Raw genomic sequence first — 6973 nt, 5'->3', positions numbered from 1 at the left:
TTTTTGCTATTGAAAAAGGTTTAAACATAATTCAGAGTTTGCGTAAAAAACTTTTTAATTTGGAAGTGGTGTTTCTTAGTGAAACTAAAAAGTTGTTGGGATGATCATATAGTATATTGCTAAATAATTTAGATGCTCTTTACCTTTGAGCACTTAGTGGTGGCTACCATAAAAAGATCTCTCTTAATATCAAAGATTCTCTCATGACAGGGAGTTTTGAATATATTCTTCGGAATGATGTTTTGAAATTTCTGCAGTTCCTCAAGTTGGCGACATAACCATACAGCAAAGATGGCCTGATGATTTGCTAATACATAAGCATATATATCAGTTTACACTTTAACTATATATTGTATATAGATTTTTGACAAGTTATATCCAAGTATTTCATTATATCACTCCACTTAATTCTTTCATTATTTACTGTTAATATCGCTAAATTCTAATAAGACTTAAAAGTTATAAAAACTGTTTCAGTTTTATCCGATTGAGTTCAATCTTCTACTTCATAATAATTTTCTGACGTGCGTATAGCCCACAAATTTATTATATTCATATACGCCAGTCTAGTTTTGTCCTCTAACTACAATTAGCAGTCTTACCTTCAAATCGTCAAAAAATTCTGTAGTGCTTGCTTAAAAGTACTACGGACACCCACAAAAGTTAGAGACACTCATATTCGTCTAAATATGACAAAAACAAGCTAATCATCCAATTAAGGCACTCAGCAGCATATCAAAGACGATTTGAGGTTTGACGGTTGTTATGATTGTCATGATTATAACGATTATGATGCAAAATACTAAATCGCTGCGTTGTGTGGACAAACCGAATAGGTGGCGTGAGTGCTTATGTGGCAGATCAACACTTGATTTAATTTAATTGTTCCCTTTCTGAATAATTTGCACGATATTTCTGTGTGAAAGTAAAAAGATCGACGGGTCAAAACATTCAAAAATTTAGTTTTCAAGGCACATTTGCTTGCTTTGAAATATTTGTCTTGATTTTGAGAAATGCCAAAAGTTATTATTAAATTATGTTTAATATCTTTCCTTATAATAATATTTCGTTTAACGAGTGTTTTATTCTCCAATTGAAGATTCTAATTATTTTGTTAAGATATGTTTTTCGCAAATAAATTATTTTGTCAAGCAGCCACTAAATTAGCAATTAAATGGAATTTTATACAAATACGAACATTCAGCGCAACAATGGATTTATCACAGTTAGTTAAAGTGATTATTTGTGGAATCGCATACAATGCCATTTCCGTAACTTATTTAATTTTATGTAAATTGTATCTGAATTTTTTTGTATTTGAAGCGTTGGTGTATAACAAAAAATAGAACTTTAAAAATTACTAAGCGGAAAATCATTTACAAAATGATTCTATATTTCAAAAAAAAGCAGCATTTAATTACAGTATAGAAGTAAATATTTATTATGGAATTTGAAAATAGCATTTAAAACCACTTTTCAATTATTTTACAGCTTATTTCTAACAGAATATACATGCTAGTATGACAGTAATTATCATGGAATTAAAATACGGCGGCAAAAACCATCTTATTTTGGAGACTTGTAAATAAATAGATTGCTGAGAATATGAATACATAATATAAATGTAACTTAGATTTTCAAGATCACATAAATATACTAACAAATTACTTAAGAATGTGGAAAATTCAAACTTAATTAAGACAGAACAAAAGCGATATATGATTGCAAAACAGAGTCTTTAAATTTCAGGAAAACTAAAAGTAAGTAACACATAAAGAACCGGATACTACCTTACATATACCTACATATGAGTTCCACAAAAACTTAAAGTCAAAAACAGAGGTTAGGAACAGGAGAGCTAAAAGTGTCCAAATACGCAATTTTTCTCAGCCCTTCCTCAACAATAGTCTCAATATTCAAAACAATATACCTACACATGATAACAGAATTTTCAAACCTACTTTGTTATATGGTCACTATATGTTATGCCTATTGTGATATTGTGATAGTAGGTATTTAAGTAAAGGCGAATCCATCCAATTCACCAATAAATAACTTGTCAGTTTGTAGCACTAAACAAAATCTGTAAACTACCATTCTATGAATATGAATGCAGGATATACATAAATACCTGCGTATTAACACTTTCAAGGACGAGATATTACAAAAAAAAGTATAAGATAGATGTCAAAATATATGCGGGGTAACCTAGTAACAGATGAAAGATACATATCTTCCTTATATGTATATCAGTATGTTGACATACTATACCATGTCTTTTAACTCTGATGGAAAAAGTAACATCCATCTACATTTTAGAACAGAGACTATGTTTTATATTAATTTAAATCAACTAATCAAAAAATGCATTATGAAGCGTTCTAACATTTGTTGATGATTCTCTATTCATAGGGAGAGTTAGGATATATGGTATATGTTGTGTTCTTTGCCTATAGTTTACTTGAACTTTTTTGTGTTGGGGAGGGTACTAGCAAAGTAACAATTTTTATATTTTAAACATTAGATATTCCAGGAATTAATAAATAATATTAAAATTCAACACTGAAAATTTTGCGTAAACAATTCTATTACCGAGTTACTAAATTCAAATACGTCTTTAGCGGATTAAATTGTTTACATATATAATTATTTTTTTTCCATCAAATTATTTGAACGTCACATTTATTAAACTTAATATCAACTTAAGTTGTGTGTGATTTACTTATTTACAAATTTTTTGAACAGTGAATTGATAAATCCAAATACGACGTCACAGATTTTTTCATTGCAGCTCATCCAAGATACCCATAAGCCTCAGATACCCATTTATGTGTTTATTGATTATTCCACTTGATTTGGAAAAAAAGTTATTAACAATTGTCACACATTCGTCATAATAAACTTTGTTTACTGCAGATAAACGCTTTCAATGTCAGCTCATGAAAAGTATCTAGAATGCTAAACTGAAATTGACTTTAAAATTCGTGAAATCTCTTTAAAGCTACAATATTTAAATATCATTTTTTTAATTTTTTGGCTTTAAAAATATGCAATTAAATCCGTTAATTGAAGCGTATAGATGATATGTAAAAATCTATCACAATGTCAAATACAGAATGGATTAAAGTCCCAAAAAGAAATGAAGTCTGTTACTTCAACGGAATTTCGTTCCGCGATATCAAGCAATGAGTTAATGTATTAAAGTGCATTGTACTCGTATTTGGCTACAACAATTTGCTATTATAATCAACATATTTACACCTCAGTTGAGATAATTAACACAAATACAATTCACTAATATTGGTTACTTGTTACGTTAAAAAACGTACTGTACATTTTCTTCACTGATAAAATGTATGACATGAAACTATAAAGGAGTTATTGCCTGACTATTCAGTAACTGTAAACTGTAACTAATCTATTATTAACACAATTTTTTGTTTTGTATGTAGAATTATTGATATTTAATTAAAAAAATTTTATATATACATAACATGACAAAAATTATATAGGTATTAATAGAAAGAGGCAAATAGAGATCGAAATTATAAGTACAAAAATTAATTTTTTATTAAATGAATTATTTTGATGGTGCAGTTGTTTTGAATATTGTCAAGTATCTACAATCAGAGATCTTTGGAGATATTGTAATTATTCTGCTATAATATCTAAACTACAGATTCCAAGCGTAAAACTTAAACCCTGCCATATTTGAAAAACAGATCGTACCAGAATGTTTTTTATAAGTATAGCTCTATCATGAGAAAAGGTCTCCACAATTTGAAGAAGACACAATTTGAAATAACTAGTATAGCAATAAAGAATGCTCGTGAATCATAAGTCCATAATTAAAGGATTATAGGATCGTAAGTCAGCAAAAAGGAGGAGACCAAGCAAAGCTGTACATGCTCTGACAAAATAACTTTTATACTAACTAATAATTGATTTTATATAATTGATTTTATTGTTGTCTTTATAAGTGGATGGATTTTATATTTTATTTATATATAACTGGAAGTTAAGCCCGTACTAACTGTAGGCATTATATGTTATATATTCGAATTTAATTATAATTAGTATAGAAGTAAATTTCTGCTGTGATCGAGTTAATGATTAATGTTGTATATATAACACAATTAGACTCTCTTATTAAAATAAAATTAGAATCTTATTAAAAATAATGGCCAATCCTAAAATGATGAAGGGATTGTAAGCAACTACGTACAAATAATTATCGGTTATATTAAATCGGTGGTAAGTTTATCCGGGACTAATGCATGAGCAAAATAAGTATTCGAATGGACATTTCATATCGAATAAAGAAATAAAACTTTATAATACGCATGTATACTGCAATTTATAGAGGAAGTTATAGAGTACAGAACACATGAAGGGCGTAATCTCTAGATCCCAGTGCAAAATCCTTCAATATGTTAATAGTAACAGTATTAGTAATTCATTTCAATAACTAAGTAGAAGCGTTTCGATTGTTAATAGAAACTTAGATATATTTTTATACTGTCGTTGAATTGGATTAAATTTTTACTGTTATATTTTCCTTCCATTATTATTTCAAAATTATTTAGAAATATTATGATATATGATTTGTTAGACCAGTAATTATTGATATTATTTATTTATTTGTTTTCTTTATAATTATATATTAAAAATAAAGACGCACTAGCTAAAAACGCATATTTATATTGATATTTTGAGAAGAAGAGTATATTGTTCTGATATTATCGTTGGAGTAGGTCAGTACAAGTAATAAATATTGTAAAACAAATATTGTATAATAATATTTATAATTTTTTTATATAAATAAAATAACTTTTAATGACTCATATATCGAAATGAAATCGTGATTTAATATTGAACGCATAGGCGTCGTACTATAAGCTTGTCATTCTATAGTTTCACTAACAGAATTAAAATATTCTTCTTAATAAATATATATATATATATTGTATATATATATATTGTTATTCATTTTGTAATAAATTATTAAGCCTGGCCTTAGAATTAAATTTGTTGTTTCGAATAAGCGAATTTTAATGCAATTTTTATGCGAATTTAATTTATACTGAATTAATGAAATGCATTAAATGCTCATTAATAACTTGAGAATAATGACAGCAACAGAACTCTGTAAGTCATCTGTTAACTAAATTGTGACGATCTCAAACTTATTCATGATATGTATTTCTAATTATTATTTATTTATAATAATTATAAGTTATTATTTATTTCTCTGAGTTTCTTTGCTCTACGAGAATTTTAAATAAAATAAGTTTGCTTAAAGGTTTTAAATCCAAATAAGGAATAAAACTGATGTTTAATATGTCTTTATTCTAAAACGAAAGGTTCGGAAAATATAATTTTTTTGAACTTTCAAACAAAAACTTTTATAAAAACCTCAGTTTTATAAGAAATAAATCTCGAAATAAATAGTACATAATGAGATCAAATTTTGGTATATATAACGGGTAATTATGATTGGTATCCATATATGTATACATACTTGTCCTTTTCATATAAGTACTATATTTTTAAGTAAGTCTGTAATGTATGCTTGTATCAATTTAAGTGTATACCATTTATGGATATAAATATACTAAAGCGCAATAAAGTAAAAATTAAATGTACTGTGAGTTCCAAATAACGAACAAAGGTAATTGTATCTTCAGTGGCTGATATTCACAAGTGCCACCAACTTACTAAGTGAGCACCGAAACACATCAAAAATTACTAGTTTCCGCACTTTTAATTTTGGTAATTTCGCAGAGCAAAAAAAGCTATAAACTGAATAAAATAAGAAAATACCCAAAAAATTTGTTTTAATTTAACTTAAGTTAAAATACAATACCCTTCACACACAGATATTTATATTTTAGAACAAAACTGTTTGAGATCGAAAAAATATGTTTGAATGTATGTGTTACATATAAAAACATAAAGTATTATAAAATCTATTGATTCAGTTCTTGGTTCATTTTGAATTGAAATTGTAATTAAAAAAAAAATAAAAAATTGATGTGTGCTTAAATCTAACAATATACCAAAATTCCATTCTCTGTTATATAGATATCTCCAAAAATAAACAGGGCTCGGGTTCGGACTTGGAAATATACAATCCATCAGTCAAGGAACAATCCTTCAGTATTTCAAACTGAAATCTATGCCATATGTTTGCAGGAGGCATATACTAATAGACAACTTAAGACACAAACTGATAATCCTTATATCAGTATGCCAGACAGCCAGTAAAACTTCAGAATCAATCTCGACTAGCTCTCCACTGGAATGAAAGACAGTCAATGTCTAATAAAACTTTTCTGTTAGGAATCACGGATTATACACTATTTTTGCACCAAGCGATTTTGCTGGTAAAAATAAAGCAAATTAATTAGCTGAGAAAGGATTAAAAGTTGAAATGTAAGATATAGTCTGCAGTAACTATAAAATGGGCAAGATACAATATTTAAACAACACACGCAGTAGCACTTACTGCTTTGTTCGGCATACGAAGCCGAACAACTATAACTATATATATCTAAAGCATTATTAAAATTTTGTACGGTTACGTGTACATGATATATTTATGTAACTGTAAATGGTATTATTAACAAATATGCGAGCATAACGTATATTTATTAAGTTCTTTAATAGCCATTTCTATTTCACTATGTTACAAACAGCTTGATGAACTGAAAATAATCTATCTAAGCTTTGTGTGAAAGGTGCAATGAAAAGATAACAGCGAAGATGATTTAACGTGAAGATGAAATAAACCAACACAGAATAATAATTACACGACGAATTCACTTACAGAATATGTAACTTGCATGCGTAAATGGAAGAAATCTGTGAAACAAAAAAAATTTCATGTTAAAATATTTTTGAAATTGTGTCAAAGATTTATACCGTTAAAGCACTGAAAAAAAAATTTAAGTACGAGTACGTATTACATATT

The sequence above is a fragment of the Teleopsis dalmanni genome, chromosome 1 (genome assembly GCF_002237135.1).
Source record: "Teleopsis dalmanni isolate 2A chromosome 1, ASM223713v2, whole genome shotgun sequence".
Lineage (NCBI taxonomy): Eukaryota > Metazoa > Arthropoda > Insecta > Diptera > Diopsidae > Teleopsis > Teleopsis dalmanni.
This window is presented reverse-complemented; position numbering follows the sequence as displayed.